At 46.6% G+C, this 18,131-nt stretch overlaps 1 pseudogene; it reads left to right on the top strand.

The window, feature by feature from the left end:
• The first annotated feature begins 11,651 nt into the window (after positions 1-11,651).
• LOC107278472 (protein DETOXIFICATION 16-like) lies at positions 11,652-17,041 on the top strand (annotated as a pseudogene).
• The last annotated feature ends 1,090 nt before the right edge of the window (positions 17,042-18,131 follow it).

Raw genomic sequence — 18,131 nt, forward strand, 5'->3', positions numbered from 1 at the left:
AAAACAGAAAGCACCTGCATAACATATTTTGCGTATGACCGATTATTCCGATAGTGTTGTTGTGAGTAGACATGTGAAGCTCATAGCCCCCAGGGAACTGGCTCATAGCCTCGTAGCCTCACGGAACTGTCTATATATCACTCCAAAGATTTTTTTTTAAAAAAAAAGAAATCACGAGTATAATTACAATGTAATAACAATGTAATTTTACTATAATTGAACCAGTTGTATGCAAATTAAAACAAGATCACTCGCTGGTTTGCAGATGCGCAATGACCTCAACTGAGAGGCACACATCTCAACGCAAATTATACGGTCCAGAAATCAAGTGGTAGCTAAAAAATATATTGTTTCGAATAATATATAGCAAAATCAAAACCTCAAAGGTGAAATGAATAAAACTAGACTGCGATTTTTTATCACCTCCATCACATCCTAAATATATAAGTGATCATGCCCCTCTCTGATGTGACCATGGCTACTATAGATATAACCGTCGTTCACATCAAAATCAAGCCGTCTAAGTTCTGCAATCCAGTTCGGCCACCTGCTACAGTGTCTACTTCAAACGGCCGCCAAAAATGCATGCGAGCTCCGTTTTGGGTCCATGAGTACTTGCTGGAAAGCTGTGGATATTATGGGTACCCCATACCCATACGGCATGGTTATCCGACTAGTCATAGGGGATAACTTATATCTATGGAATATGTAATAGATCATGACTCGGGTATTACGTTTCCTTATATATTACGGAACAGCCTAAAGTCCTGGTTTGATAATATTGTAAAGTAGATTTAGGAAACCGATACCGTATTGGTTAAGGTTTCTATCTTGTAATCCTGCCCCCCACCCTATATAAGGTGGGCAGGAGGCCCTCTAGGGGGCATGAGACAACTAGATCGTCAGATCTATACTACACTCGGCGGATTCAAATCCCCAAACAGGAGTAGGGTATTACCTCTCATTGAGAGGGCCTGAACCTGTCTAAATCCTTTGTCTCCGCATCCATCCACTTTTAGGTCTCGTGCGCTACCCCCTTTTATTATTGCCGAAATCATGTTTCGACAGTTGGCGCGCCAGGTAGGGGTTGCGTCGAGTTTTCTATCGACGAGTGCGATGGAATCAACTCCACGAGTCGCCGGTATTATCTTCGCTTCTGTATCGTGAGATCCGCCGCCGTCGACACCACCCGCCGATCAAATCAATCTACAGAGAGATTCAATCTACTATGGCTGCCACCAGCTTCACTTCTGTCTTCCCCAGGATCTTTCTGGACTTCATCGCTGCCGCCGAAAATCCGACCAGCCCCAATTAGTCGGCTAAGAGATCATACGTGGCATAGCAATCAACAGCGAGATACAAGACTGGACAGCTATGGAGTTTTTTCTTTTCTCAAGATCAGCCGTGGAGATACATGCATGAATATGATTGAACAGCATACACCGGAGAGCCACACATGTTTTGATCGGTCTTATATCAATCTAACCGTACATGTTTCCTGCTTTATCGCTTTGGTTCTTGCCACATACAAGACCATGTCGATCTCGTTTGGTCGCCGCTGTATTCATCAGTTTCGTCAAAAAGGTTGCCGTACTGCCGCAGTCATCATCTGTATCAATCTACTCAGCGATGCAGATCGGTTCCCAGCTGCCAACGCCTCTTGCCGACTGATATCAAATTATCTGGCAAGATTGAATTACTAGTTCAAAGCGGAATCGACATGGACACAGAGACAGCGTCATTAGCAACTACACGTGGCATAGCAATCAACCAGGAAGTAATGATCTACACATGTGTGCTCCTGATCGTGCATGAATTGGGCCACCGCTGCGCACTCCAAAACCGGCCGTGGGACAACATACGTGCATCAAGATAAACTACTATCAGGTTTATCGTTTTAAATTTTCTTATGTGAAATAGATTAATTAACAGATCACTAATTATTATTTGATCTATTGTTTTAACGCACGTACCGCCGGCCGCCCTCGTCGCTGCCGATTGGATTACACGCCTCCACGGTTGGTGTGCACCGTCGCCGTTGCTGATGGCGACATCCTCTTCACCGCCGGCCTGCCTCCGTCGCCGCCGAGTGGTGCCTCCGCCTACACGGCTGGTCTATTATGCCGCCGCTGTTGGGCGTCTACGACTTCACCGCCGGCCTGCCTCCGTCGCCGCCGATTGGTGCCTCTGCCTACACGGCTGGTCTATTATGCCGCCGCTGTTGGGCGTCCACGACTTCACCGCCGGCCTGCCTCCGTCGCCGCCGAGTGGTGCCTCCGCCTACACGGCTGGCCTATTATGCCGCCGCTGTTGGGCGTCCACGACTTCACCGCCGGCCTGCCTCCGTCGCCGCCGAGTGGTGCCTCCGCCTACACGGCTGGTCTATTATGCCGCCGCTGTTGGGCGTCTACGACTTCACCGCCGGCCTGCCTCCGTCGCCGCCGAGTGGTGCCTCCGCCTACACGGCTGGTCTATTATGCCGCCGCTGTTGGGCGTCTACGACTTCACCGCCGGCCTGCCTCCGTCGCCGCCGAGTGGTGCCTCCGCCTACACGGCTGGCCTATTATGCCGCCGCTGTTGGGCGTCTACGACTTCACCGCCGGCCTGCCTCCGTCGCCGCCGAGTGGTGCCTCCGCCTACACGGCTGGTCTATTATGCCGCCGCTGTTGGGCGTCTACTACTTCACCGCCGGCCTGCCTCCGTCGCCGCCGACTGGTGTCTTCATTGTTATTGATGGACGACTTTGTTCCCACATTGGCCACTTCTGCCATCACCAAGGGGAATATTACAAAGCTAAGTCATCATTTATTTTATTCTTTATATGATATTTTTCCTTTTCCTCTGCCTCACTACACCAATTGGTCCTCCATTGAGTAGTGAGTCGGGGGCTACAGATATTATATCATATTTTTTATAATATTTATCTTGATTGCTTGCGACATATTCTGAGTACAAAAGTGCCTATCGAGTTATGGAGTTCCATCTTCCTATGCTTTCCGTTTGGTTTGCCAATGGATAGTTGCCTTTAGGCCGATTCCTAGCACCCGGGGGCTCGTTGGATGGACCGAGTAACGCAAGGTGCTAAGTATTATTCGGAATAAATCAAAAGCATAGAGATAAGATAATTTATTTTCTGCTCTTAATAATTGCAAAAGTACCCGAGTAGTAAACTCCGATCCGTGAAACTTTGTTCCATTAATGACGAACTCATGTCACTCATATGCATGTTTGGGAAGTGCTTAGGCCGACTCCCAGTGCTTGGTGGCTATGACTAGTCGGGCAGAGCGTTTAAACGTAATAAGTCATCTGCTCGGGGAAATCAAACTTGACAAGAGGAGAAATACATATTTATAAATATTTTAAAATACTTGATTTTTTCTCGAGTATTATATTTATATCAGATACTACTCATCCTATATGTTTGTTCTGCAGGATCCAGATCCAGATATGCAAAAAAGGGATTCATGGCTTTAAGCTTATCTCTTACGCTCTAGGAATGGATCAGTCAGAACATCACCACCGGCTCGCCTCGACCGCCGCCGACTGGTGTTTCCGCCTGCACGGCTGGCCTATTATGCCGCCGTTGTTGGGCATCTACGTCTTCACCGACCGGCTTGCCTTCGCCACCGCCGACTGGTGTTTCCGCCTGCACGGCTGGCCTTTATGCCGCCGTTGTTGGGCGTCTACGTCTTCACCGACCGGCTTGCCTTCGCCGCCGCCGACTGGTGTTTCCGCCTGCACGGCTGGCCTTTATGCCGCTGTTGTTGGGCGTCCACGTCTTCACCGACCGGCTTGCCTTCGCCGCCGCCAACTGGTGTTTCCGCCTGCACGGCTGGCCTATTATGCCGCCGTTGTTGGGCGTCTACGTCTTCACCGACCGGCTTGCCTTCGCCGCCGCCGACTGGTGTTTCCGCCTGCACGGCTGGCCTATTATGCCGCCGTTGTTGGGCGTCTACGTCTTCACCGACCGGCCGCCTCGTCCGCCGCCGACTGGTGTTTCCGCCTGCACGGCTGGCCTATTATGCCGCCGTTGTTGGGCGTCTACGTCTTCACCGACCGGCATGCCTTCGCCGCCGCCGACTGGTGTTTCCGCCTGCACGGCTGGCTTTTATGCCGCCGTTGTTGGGCGTCTACGTCTTCACCGACCGGCTTGCCTTCGCCGCCGCCGACTGGTGTTTCCGCCTGAACGGCTGGCCTTTATGCCGCCGTTGTTGGGCATCTACGTCTTCACCGACCGGCCGCCTCGACCGCCGCCGACTGGTGTTTCCGCCTGAACGGCTGGCCTTTATGCCGCCGTTGTTGGGCGTCTACGTCTTCACCGACCGGCCGCCTCGACCGCCGCCGACTGGTGTTTCCGCCTGCACGGCTGGCCTATTATGCTGCCATTGTTGGGCGTCTACGTCTTCACCGACCGGCCGCCTCGACCGCCGCCGACTGGTGTTTCCGCCTGCACGGCTGGCCTATTATGCTGCCGTTGTTGGGCGTCTACGTCTTCACCGACCGGCCGCCGCATCCGCCGCTGACTGGTGTCACCGCCTGCACGGCTGGCCTGTTATAACGCCGACTGATGCTATCTTCTTCACGGCTGGCTACATCGCAGTCACTACTAATAGGCATCAGTATCTTCAACACAAGCTGCCTACGTTTGCCATGGCTGCCGACTGGTTTCTTCACTTCCATGGCTGCATGATTCTGCCAGTGTTGATTGGCCTTACCATCTTCATCGCCGGTCGTCTCGTCTGCTGCTGACTAGTGCCCTCGCCTCTACATCTGGTTTATACAGCTACCACTACTGATGGACATCATCATCTTCCGTCGCCGACTGATTATGCCGCCGCCGACTGAGCGACTTCATCTTTATTATCTTCGGCACTGGCAAACTCTATTGCTGCTACTTCGCAAGTTTTGCTACTTCACCAACCACGACGTATTTGTGAGCCTCGACATCTCGGCATGCGATGCCATGTTATTTTACTACAACAAGAGGCTCTCCAATATTCATGATTTCTACTTGGACATCTTCAACACATATCTTCAATCAAGCAATAACTATTCGACGACAAGAGGCTACAGTTTTCGACTCTATGTTCAGTTGTTTCCCAACTAATCAAAGAGTCGGGGGCTACACAAATACAAGGCTCAAAATTTGACAAATTTTATGTCAAGCTGAAGAAATCAATTCATCAACCCACGAGTCAACTCCAGGAGTCATTATCTTCATCTTTGCTTCGGAGCAAACATTCTACTTCAACGGTTGACCTACTATGCAAATGCTGATGAGCGTCTTTGTCATTATCATTGGTTGCTACATTGCTATTGGCTGGATCACCGACATCGTCATCTTCATCATGTCGGTTGCGTTTGTCGTCGTCAACTACACAACTTTATCGCTGAGCGCCTTCATATTCATTGCTGGCTGACCTGACTGCCGCCGACTGGTTTCTTCGCCTCCATGGCTATGCGACTTCAGTACTTTTGATTGGTATCACTATCTTCACTACCACCAATATTTTTGCCACCTCTGGTGGGCAATATTCTCTCTATATTGGTTGTCTTGTCTCTATGCCAACTGCGTCAGCTACCATCAATGAACAATTGTGACTACGTGCTCAGGGGCTTACTAGCTCAAATACAAGTATTATATCTTCAATTTGGACTTGCTCCGGATACATGCAACATGAATTCATGATCATGGGTCTATTTTCTATGCTCAAAGACTGGACAATTATTATTCCCCGTAAAGGCTATCAACCGAATACTTGCGCCAGTCGGGATTCAATTATTATATTTATTTTGGAGTATCCCATAAGGGATAATCATTCAGATCAGAAGCTATTCATATGAGCTACACTTGGTCTATATTACCCGGAAGATTTATTACTCGGGAGCATGTTATGTGCGTCATCCTTTAAAGGGTGTCGAAGGCATATGTTTTGGCCTAGGCCTAATATGTCTGCAGCCCATATTTTCAGGTGTGGCCTGTCACGTTCTTTTAGGGACTTAGGCACTTTTTGCTTAGGCCAAAGTGCGCGTGATCAAGTGCCCAATACCTTAAAATCCTTTTATACCGCAGTTACTTAACTTTTTAGGAGTTGGTACAATGCATCTTAAAAGGTGTCAAACAGTAAAGCTTTATATAGCTGTCCCGCTGACTTTTTTATATATAAGTCAAGGTGCTGTTTGGGTTTTTAAGCAATTGATTGGATACAATATCATTGCTTTTCGCCACGTAAGTGTGCATTTTTATTGACCAATATTATGGCTTAGGCTGATTATATATTGTGGTCATTTTCTAGGCGATTGGTAAATCCTTTATGAGTTTATTTACTCGGATTTTACACCACATATGCCATATATTTCCAGGTGTGGTGAAACCATGTGTCTTCTAGGGACTTAAGCACATCTGTTAAAGCAGTGTGCGCATGGCGTATGCCCAATACTTTGGAAATTTCTTTATTCACAATATACAAGCTTCTTTATAGCTATTTTGCTATATCACTCATCATATTTTACAAAGCAGTTGGTATATCACTCGGATCATGTTATTTGGAGGATTCACACCGCATATGCTATATATTGATATCAAGTCACTTGGTTGATTACGATTATCAAAACCACTCGGTTGGTTGGATTATTTATTCCTTGACTATATGCTTGGTTTGTTCAATTAACCACATTGTCGGGGGCTACACCTATTAGGTGCATCTAGTCGGTGCACCTGACTTTATTTTCCAGCCCTCCACAGTCTTCAGATTTGGTAAAAGTACTCGGAAGACCATGATAAAGATGATTGAAGCACTCGGCTTTGGAGTAATCTGGTTCGAGAGAAGATTATCTTTTTCGACTGCGAAGGTCTCAGGGGCTACTGTGGATATTATGGGTACCCCATACCCATACGGCATGGTTATCCGACTAGTCATAGGGGATAACTTATATCTATGGAATATGTAATAGATCATGACTCGGGTATTACGTTTCCTTATATATTACGGAACAGCCTAAAGTCCTGGTTTGATAATATTGTAAAGTAGATTTAGGAAACCGATACCGTATTGGTTAAGGTTTCTATCTTGTAATCCTGCCCCCCACCCTATATAAGGTGGGCAGGAGGCCCTCTAGGGGGCATGAGACAACTAGATCGTCAGATCTATACTACACTCGGCGGATTCAAATCCCCAAACAGGAGTAGGGTATTACCTCTCATTGAGAGGGCCTGAACCTGTCTAAATCCTTTGTCTCCGCATCCATCCACTTTTAGGTCTCGTGCGCTACCCCCTTTTATTATTGCCGAAATCATGTTTCGACAAAAGCTCTCGGAGTCATCTTTCCAATGGATCCAGCTTCATCGCCAAATTCCATCCTAGTCGGCCGAAATCACAAAAAGAAGGTGCTGCGTCACCTATAATGGGCCTATGGGCTTGTAACTTCGTCTGGGACCCCGGCCCAAGTGGGGTGCGCCCCAACCAGGTGGAGCATGACCCTAGGGTTCCCTTAGGTCGTCCTCCCACCTCCTTAAATAGTTAGGTACCCCTTTAGAGTTTCTTGGGTTTTGTTTAGATGAAAGTTTAGCCATTGCTACTTCGCTTGCAGCGCGTGTGTCGGCTAGACCGTCCGTCTGCTTGTATTCGAAACCCCAACTTATCGTGTGTATTCATTCCTATTTGCAATTCAGATTGTTTTTATCTTGTTCTTGCTTGTTTCTTTGATTTGCTTGCAGGAATAAGGTTGATCTGCACCGGCAAGATCAACAACCCACGGAGAGGTGTATCGATCGCTAAGGCGCAACACAACGTCTCGTACGGTTGTAGTCGGATCGTCAACGTTTCTCCCAAATCGTAGTTATCACAACTCACCGAAAGATCAGGCCAACAACAGCCTTGAGTGTCGAGAGGAACTCAGGGTTCATCACTCTCCATTCGTTTTCAAATACAAGCGGCTTTGATATCCCGTTAGTACGCCTGTGATAATCTTGTTTACACCCAAATTTGGCACCTAGGAGTAAGATAGGAAAAATTGCCAAATTTTAGAAATCTGCCGGTTTCCTCCGAGTAGGCCAGTCTGACCGCCGTGTGTTGGCCGGTCAGACCGCCGGTTGAGGGCCGGTCAGACCAGCGGCATGTGGATGGTCTGACCGGCAGGTCCGAGTCCGAGTGTGTGTTTCGCCGGGTCTCGAAGTTTTCTTGCTTGAAAAGGCATGTTTCAGGTTTCCTTTGGATTCTATCCCGAGATGGACGGGGAGGAGAGCCTATAGAGGGCAAGACCAACCCCTATATAAGGGACATGGCCGGTTCAATTATAACAGATCAATCTACAATCAATCAATCGAATCGTTTTTCATATTGCTTTTAGTTTTTGCTTTAGTTCATCCATCTTTGTCGATTTGCGCTGTAAATCGTTCGCCGGCGCTGCGAGAGTGCGACATCTCTTTGTAGGTTTGTCCTGAAAATCTTCAATTTTGCCCACGAGACGGGTAGTTATCTAAAAATCGGCTCCGCTAGCCGGTTTAGTTATCAAAACCCATCTTGGTCTAGTTTTTGCTAGATTAAGGTGGTTGGCGACTCTAGGATTACCGCAAGGCGTTAAGTGCTGCGATCGTGGTTGTCAACTTGTCACAAAAAATTACCAACTATTTCTACAGATATCTAAAGATAGGCTAGTTGCTCAGCCATTTACAAAACAGGTTTTGGCCGACTGCAAGGACAGTTCCTGTAGTAGTGGATCTAACTGACAAATATGGTTTACAACATATTTTTCCACGAAGTTTGATTCGTTTAGTTTATTTTGCTCTTCATGTTTGTCGGTCTATCATCGCTGGCTATTTCGTCCTCAATGATGATCTAAGAAGACTTGTTTGGGTTAAAAAGAATAAAAAGGAAGGTAGTTTGTGTATATCTTATTGATCAGTGTGTTGCCGTATTTAATTATAGTCCGAGTCACCGATTTGTTTGGTGATGCCGCTTTGATGATTTCTCAAAAATGGAACGAAGATGGGTGGCTGATCCTTCTTTTCATTTACTTTTGCGCGAGCCAAAATTGGCTAGGTTCGTGGCTATGCTCGTCTGCTGGCATAACGGAGTATTTATGAAAAATCCTGAAATTTTCAATAAAATCAACCATATCTCTCTAAGAAAAACATTACCATCACATCACATCAGATATTATAGTTGGCCTATAATTCTATACTTGGCAAGCAAGTTCCACCACGTGCAAAACAGTAAATTGATTTTTTTTAAAGAGAATAAAATATCTTTAGAACTCGCGACCGGCTGCCTGCTTGCGTGGAACTTTCCAAAACATTTCACTGCAGCTGAACCCTATAAACAGACTTCCGGACGTCCTGTCATCTTCTCAACTTCACTGTTTCATCACAATCTTTAGACTTGAGAATTAGGGCCTATTTAGTTCCGAAACAAAATTTTCACAGTGTCACATTGAATGTTTTGACACATGCATGAATTATTAAATGTAGACAAAAAAAACAAATTATATAGTTCGTCAGGAAATTGTGAGAAATCTTTTAAGCCTAATTACGTCATAATTTGATAATATGGTGCTACAGTAAACATTTGCTAATGACGGATTAATTAGGCTTAAAAAATTCGTTTCGCAGTTTCATGGTGGAATTTATAATTTGTTTTGTTATTAGACTACGTTCAATACTTGAAATGTGTGTCCGTATATCCGATGTAACATGTATGAGCAAATTTTTTTCCAACTGAACAAGCCCTTAGCGGAATACTTAGGCTGTGTTTGTTTCCTTCTTTTCCCAACCCACGTCTCTCATTTTCCACACCCACTCTTTTTTAGACCGCTAAACGGTGTATTTTATAAAAATTTTGTACACGAAAGTTGCTTAAAAAATTATATTAATATATTTTTTTTTAAAAAAATAGCTAATATTTAATTAGTTATACGTTGAGTCACTCCGTTTTACGTATTAGAGGGATCAGTTCCCATGTCTAGCCTCTAGGAAACTTAGTTGATATATAGCCTGATACAGATAGGCTGATACGCATGGACAAGCCACTAAGCCAGCCGCCGAGGCGGAGGCGCCGCTGCTCGGCGCGCTCGCCAATCACAAGCAACGCGAGAGCACCGCGGCAGCGGAGGCCAAGAGACTGGTGAGCCTGGCGGCGCCGCTGGTGGCGAGCTGCATGCTGTAGAACATCATCCAGATGGTGCCCCCGTCATGTTCGTCGGCCGGCCCGCCTCCTCGCCTCGTCGCTCACCAACTTCACCGGCTTCCGCCTTCTCGTAAGTATTGGTCGAACACCTTGCTCGCGTACAAGAAGTGTCTAATCTCTGCAATTTTCTTGGTCGATTTTGATCATCAGTTCGGCGTATGGCGAGCGCGCTGGACACGCGCCGAACGCGCTGGACACGCGCTGTGCGGGCAGGCGTTCGGCGCCGGGCGGCATTGCCTTCTCGGTGTCCACACTCCACAATTCAGGCCCATATGTGTTCTGAATGACTGTTTAAATTCATCAGTAAGTGTGTTTGTAATAGACTTACTGAGATAGCTGGAGATGTCATTTTCCCAACCCATACTGCTTTTATACCTGGAAGGCTGTGTGATTATACATGAGGTGCTCCATGAGATGAAAAGAAAGAATCTGGAAGGAATTATTTTGAAAATTGATTTCGAAAAAGCATACGACAAGGTGAGTTGGGACTTCTTGATAGAGGTGATGGTTAGAAAAGGCTTCCCTAGCAAGTGGGTTAACTGGATTAAAACCTGTGTCATGGGTGGTAGAATGTGTATTAACATTAATGGAGAGAGGACTGATTTCTTTAGGACCTTTAGAGGGACTTAGACAAGGTGACCCCCTCTCCCCGCTTCTCTTTAACTTGGTTAGTGATGCCCTAGCTGCAATGTTGGATAGTGCCAAAAGGGAAGGGGTCCTCAGTGGCTTAGTTTCTGATATTTTTCCTAGGGGTATCACCCACCTCCAATATACCGATGATACTGTTCTCTTTGTTGCTAATGATGATAAGCAAATAGTGGCTACAAAATTCATTCTCTACTGCTTTGAAGAGATGGCTAGCCTAAAGGTTAATTACCACAAGAGTGAGATTTTTACCTTGGGTCTGTCTGACAATGATACTAACAGAGTTGCCATGATGTTTAATTGTCCGGTGGGTCAGTTCCCAATAAAGTACCTTGGTTTACCTATTGGCCCTGACAAAATCCTAAACCTTGGTTTTGATTTCCTGGGCCAAAAACTTGAGAAGAGATTGAATTCTTGGGGGAATAATCTGTCCCATGCTGGAAGAGCTGTTCAAATTAATGCCTGTCTCTCTTCAATCCCTTCCTATGCCATGGGTTTCTACCAACTTCCTGAGGGAGTCCACCAAAAATTTGATAGCATTAGAGGGAGATATTATTGGGCTGGAAACAAACTGAAGGGGAAATACCATATGGTAAAGTGGGAGGATCTGGCTTTCCCCTAAGATTATGGTGGCCTGGGTTTCACTGAGACTAGGAGAATGAACATTGCCCTCTTGGCCAAGTGGATCATGAAAATTGAATTTGAAGATGATAGCCTCTGTATAGAGTTATTGAGAAGGAAATACCTGCATGATGGGGGGTTCTTCCAATGTAAAGAGAGATATGCTTCCCAATTCTGGAAAGGTTTGCTAAATATTAGAAGATGGCTGAGCCTGGGGTCTGTGTGGCAAGTGGGAGACGGCTCACACATCAGCTTCTGGAGAGATGTCTGGTGGGGCAATACCCTCTGAGGATCCTGTTTCCTGCAATTTTTGCTGTTTGCAATCAACAGGAGATTTTAGTGTCTCAGGTCAAAGAGGGGGGTCTGGATTGCTTGTCTTGTAGGAGGTCCTTTTGTCCTGAGGAGATTTCAGAGATTGAAAGGACCTATGAAAGAAGTCATAGGAAATATTGAAACTTCTGATTCCAGAGATTGTTTAGGTTGGGGCCTGTCAGCTAATAAAACCTACACCACCAAATCCCTCAATAGAGCCCTGACTTTTAGAGGTATTAGAGAGGTAAACACTGAGATTTGGAGATGCCCTTGCCCTATGAAGATTAAACATTTCCTCTGGATAGCTCTCAAAGATAGAATTCAGGCTGCTGAGCAACTGAAAAAGAGAGGTTGGGATGGATCAGAGTTCTGCCAGCTCTGTGATGTTTTGGAAACAACTAATCACATTCTTTTTAACTGTGATATGGCTAGATTTGTTTAGTGTTTTTGCCGAGATGTCCTCAATTGGAATACCATTCCTAGAAACTTTGATGATTTCTTTTCTCTTTGCAATGGGGTTTCAGACCATACTCAACTTAGAATCATTTTTAGTCTGTTAGCTGCTGTTTGTTGGAATCTCTGGATTACAAGAAATAACATGGTGTTTAGAGAGAAACTGGTCTATTCTCCACTAACTATTCCTTTTCAAATTATTTCTAATCTTTTGCAGTGGAGAAAACTCTTTCGTTCTGAGGAAGAATGCAAGCTGGACGCGCTGGTGGAAAGGATGCGCCAGCGCGTCTGGGCCAACGACGGCGAGATCCGCCAGCGCGTCGACCAGGACGCGGACATCGCCGCCGAGGCCAGCGCCAACGCGCGCTGGACCATCCTATCGCTCGTACGTCCCCTACCACATCCGGTTCCTGCAGGTGCAGAGCGTCGTCGTGCCAGTGATGGCCAGCTCCGCCGCCACGGCGATCTGCCACGTCGCCGTGTGCTGGGCACTGGTGTTCAAGGCCGGGATGGGGAGCAGGGGCGCCGCGGGCGCTGAGCATTGCCATCTTGTACTGCATGTCTGCATCAACCTCGCTATGCTTGCTCTCTATGTCAGGCTCCCAGCTGCAGGGAGACATGGACGGGGTTCTCCATGGATGCGTTCAGGGAGCTCCGGCGATTCACCGAGCTTGCCATACCATCGGCCATGATGGTTTGGAGTGGTTTGGATTATTCCAGGTGTTGTTTCGATGGGCCTCAATCTCGATCCATTCACATGTGTGGGCCGGGAATGTGAACTAAGTTCCAAACCCATATATGTCGATGGCAATGGGCTTGAATAGAAAATGATATAGAGACCGAGCGCTTGCTCGGGTGGCAAGCGTCGCCGGTGGGCACGCTGCCCGCGAGCGTTCGAACTTCGAACACCAGGTTCGACACTCGTGCTCGCCCGGGGGAATTTTTCCCCTCTTTCCCCGGGTCTAACTTCGGTTGGACCCGGCTATGTAATAGGGTACACACACGTGTGCGCGTTTAGTGGGACTGCACGTTTCCCATGCACTGAGGCCCAGTGCCTCCAATCTCATTTCTAGCGTGTGTATGACTGTGGTGTGTGTAAGTGTGTATTCCCTTCTAAAAAAAAGAATAGAAAATAATATAAGTTGAGTTTTCACAATGCAATCTTTGGTTACTTGATTTATGAACAAGTCTTTTTTTTGTGTGTGCAGCATGGAGTGGTGGTCATTTGAATTAGTTGTGCTGCTCTCTAGGCTTCTTCCCAATCCTAAGCTTGAAACCTCAGCGTTGTCAATATGGTATGCGATGAACCCTAAGATTATTAATTGCATATACCATAAAGGAACTAATTATCGAAATACATCTTCCTCTTTTCTACTTTCTCACTTGTTAATTATGTAGTCTCAACACCGGTTCTCTGATGTTCATGGTGCCATTTGGTCTCTGCACAGCCATAAGGTATGAAATTCTCACTCAGTTCTGAATATTCATTTAAATATATGTTCCATGTTTCACTCAATCAATTCTGAATATCCATTTACATATGTTCCAAATTTTTCTGTACATAGTCTGATTGATTTCCTTTTTAAATTTTCATTGGTAGCACGCGTGTGTCGAACGAACTTGGAGCAGGGAAGCCTTAAGCTGCAACGCTGGGAACAAGAGTTGTCATTTGTATGGCCTTGTCTGAAGGGTTTATCATCACCTGCACGATGATTTTGCTACGCAATTTGTGGGGATATATGTACAGCAATGAGGCTGAAGTTGTCAAATACTTTGCTCGTTCTCACGATATCCTTTTTCATGATTTCTACTGTGTAAGTAGAGAATACCGGAGCGTAACTCTAATTGAGAACACCACTTCGTCTGAGTTTTATCAGCATCTCTTTAAGAAAGTTAAAACGAATAATATCTTCCAATACAAATCAAATTAGTTACGGCAAGTCCTTCAGATGAAATCCAAGTTACTATATTACCGACACATAAATCAAGTCCAAATGTCCAATGGCACAAATATAGTCAAATCGAGCATCTGTGACAAGGTTTTTTTTTTTTGTAACGGAATTGCTAAAGCTCTATCAACAGAAAATCCAACCTCAAATCTTGCAAATTTTGGATCACTGGATGTGGTTCACGATTCGTGCTCTTCTTCTCCAACTCCGGCAACCACCTCTTCTTCTCCGGCACCGGCGAACCCAAACTCCGGTAGAGGGCCGACGAATTAGGGTTCTGGGGTGGGGTGGGGCTGGGAAGGGGAATGGGGAGGAGGAAGGCGGGGGAGTTCGCCGGCTTTAGAGGAATGGCCGTGGGAGGCGGCAGCCCGGCGGTGGGCGGCGCATCGGGCGGGCGGCGAGGCGGCGGCGGCGCCGCCGAAGCCGCAGGGTCAGGAGCAGGCGGCGGGAGCAAAGCGGAAAGAGTGGTAGGAGGAGGCGGCCGGTGGTGGCACCCCGCCGCCGGCGACGGGGAAGACGACGGACAGCTCGCCGCTGCCGGCTTGAGGCAAAGGAGAGGAGAAGGAGGGGGAAGGGGAGGGGGAGGGGGCCGGCCGGGGTGGCCTCGCCGGCACTGTTGACACCTTTCGGCCAGCCGGCGAGGCCGGGCGGCAGCACGCTGGGGTGACGGCGGCGGTGGCGGAGGTGGGGGGAAGCACTAAGGAGCGGCGGCGTGAAGAATCGGGAATGGAGAGAGGAGAGAGGATTTTTAGGGTTTGGTTGCCTGCACGAATCTTAAAGCAATCGGATGCTCCAAAATTTGCAAGATTTGTAAGGGGGTTTTCTGTCAAATGATCTATAGACAATCCCTTTTCGTAATGGATTATAGTCCGAAACTCTGTGAGATGATGTAGAAGACAATGAAGTAATTGTATCACTGGAGGAGAAACCGTTTGTAGTCCCGGTTGGTAACCCCCTTTAGTCCCGGTTGTCCAACCGGGACTACGAATCCGGGACTAAAGATAAAAATAACCGGGACTAAAGATTGATCTTTAGTCCCGGTTCGTATTACCAACCGGGACTAAAGATCGGTCAGCCACGTGGCCGGCCAAACCATCTTTAGTCCCGGTTTGTGTTACCAACCGGGACTAAAGATCGGTGCACCATTTTTTTATTTGCATGGCCCTGTTTGCTGCATGGTTGATTTTATATATATATATATATATATATATATATATATATATATATATATATATATATATATATATATATATATATATATATATATATTTATATATATATATATATGTGTGTGTGTGTATGCATATGTGTATATGTATAAATCATATATTACACACATATGTATAATTTAAAGCACTTAACATTTTATGTGCATATATGTTACCAAAATATATATTAACACTAAAGTAAATGTGTACATATATAAATATATATATACATGCATATATAGTACAATTCATTTGCTCGGTAGCTATAGCTACGACTTCGACGCCGGCGTTATGTCAGAAGAGGAAGGACCGGCGTTATGAATTGTCAATCCATCGTAGTAGAATTCACCATCAGGATTAAGGACTTCTTCGTTGATGAATCCCATCAGTTGTTCTTGAACAGCCGTGATAAAATCCTTGTGTGGGAGATTATCCCTCATGTGAATACGCTATCATTCGAAAAATAATGACATATCAATATATGAAATTAATAAACAACTTAACAAATCGATACGCAATGAAATTTTGAATGGTTTATGTATACGTACATCGAGCTCTCGTGTTGTGCATATTTGGTTTGATAGGCAGTGGGCATACTCAGTAGCCGCATAAGTTAGTTCCCTGGTCCTGCTTTGCACACTACATGAGAAACGATGAGAGATTTAATATACTCTTTATATTAACTGTAATTAGAGATTCAATTCAATATAATTTTGGATCATGCATGTACTCACTGGAAAATGAAACCTCCGTCCAAGTTTTTCTTTCTAAGTCCCGCAGACCAATTGACGGAACCGATCCCAAGCCCTACATATGCAGTTGTAAGCTATGATTAATTAATTATTACCCGAGATCAACATAATAGCAATAGATTCCCCGCGACTTTGGAATAGATGACATTATATTACATGTCTATCAGTTGGAAGACCTTGTCAAAAATCGTCTCCTCTTTATTCATTGAGTCGTACATAGTGGCTCTGCATGCGTCCAAGTTGAAGAATAACAGGACCCGGTGGAATCTGGAATATGCGTGAGATGAGATATATATGAAAATATACATGCTATATGTATGGGAACGAAATTTGTTTGAACGACAATAAAAACTCACTCTATGTTGTACGGCAGTAGTATGTACGTCTTGAAATGCTGCTGCGTTAGGAGATGGACGAGATTGTCCTCTGTGTCTTTCTTGTACTTGTCGATCATTTCGGTGTTGATTTTCCAAGGATCGATGAACCCAGTATCGTAGACCCTCCGCCGTCGGGCCCTTTGAATCTCCATTCTACAACGTTGAAAGGAAATTATTATTGCTTACATATATGCCAGGAGCTAATTATTGAACGAAACAAATTGAACTCAAAGATACTCACAAAATCCATGCGCTCAGAAGAGAGACGTCGAGAGCGTCCAGATGGTACAGATCGAAGAGATCCTTGAAATGGATCCAGAGAACATCTTCTCCTTGCAAGAAGTCAGGGTTTCTGATCCTCGCTCCGAACATCTCTCTACCCTTGGCGCTCATTTCCATGTACCGTTCATGGAATTTGTATATCTGTGTCGGTAGGGACTGCAGCTGCTCAGTCGTGACAAGCGGTTTACCGAGTTCAAACTTGTATGCCACTTCCGCCTTTGGGATAGGTGCGCCTCGAATCAGCTGATCCACAGTTAGACCGGTGTCTGAAATGAATTCTGTTATGCCAAAATCTTCGCCGGTCACCAACGGCTCGACCTCTTGGGCAGGCGGTGGAGCTTGGCGAGACCTTGTCTTGGGAGGTGCAGGCGGACACGGTGGAGGCGGAGGAGGCGGAGGAGCTGGAGGAGCCGGAGGAGATGGTGCAAGAGGAGGTGGCGGAGGAGCCGGAGGAGATGGTGCAGGAGGACGTGGCGGAGGAACTGGAGGAGATGGTGCAGGAGGAGATGGCGGAGCCGGAGGAGATGGTGCACGAGACGCCGCTTGTCACCCAGGGAGGATGATGTACCGCTTGTGCCATAGTATAATGGCGTGGCTTGTGTCTCGTAGATACGTCTCAACGTCTCCTCCTGGGTAGTCCAACTCGAGGTCCTCGTACGCGGCTTCCACCAGCTCAACTTCGACCCTCGAGTATCCTGCTGGAATCGGCCTGCAGTGGTAAGTCCCAGAAGGGTCTGTTGGGATGGCCATTCCCGACGCCACCTTTACGTGATGAGAGGTTATCTATTAGTAATCAACCTAAGCAGCAACTTGCGGAATGTACAAGTCAAAAATCATCAAACTACGAGCATACCTTGATTGATAAGTTCTTGAAGGGAATATGCAGCTCACATGGTGTCCGCTGCGTGATCTCATCAATGGGGCAGGTGGTTTCATCCTGGGTTTGCATGGCGTCTATGCTCTGTGATCCTACTTGCCCCGTTGAGGCGCAGCTACTACGATTGCCTGATGGGCTGACCATTGCAGGAGGAATGTACGGTTGGGGATCCTGGGACAGATGTGCGGCCATACGTTCATCCACCTTCCTCTTGCATGCTGAGCTCGTAGCTCAATACCCTGTACTCAAGATCTGCAATCTTCACCTCGGTATCTTTCTTGCTCCTCATCCGACTCCTGTACGTGTGGATGTCCTCCTTAAATCCAATCTTCCAGGGAATCACGCCTTTCCCTCGTGTTCGTCCTGGATGCTCGGGAGTCTGTAGGGCGAGTAACAGCTCGTCCTTCTCTCTGTCGGGTCGGAATGTGCCCTGAGAAGAGGCTTCCACTGCGTCCGTTAGTCGACTGGCAG

Source organism: Oryza sativa, chromosome 10 (assembly GCF_034140825.1).
Source record: "Oryza sativa Japonica Group chromosome 10, ASM3414082v1".
NCBI classification, from domain to species: Eukaryota; Viridiplantae; Streptophyta; class Magnoliopsida; order Poales; family Poaceae; genus Oryza; species Oryza sativa.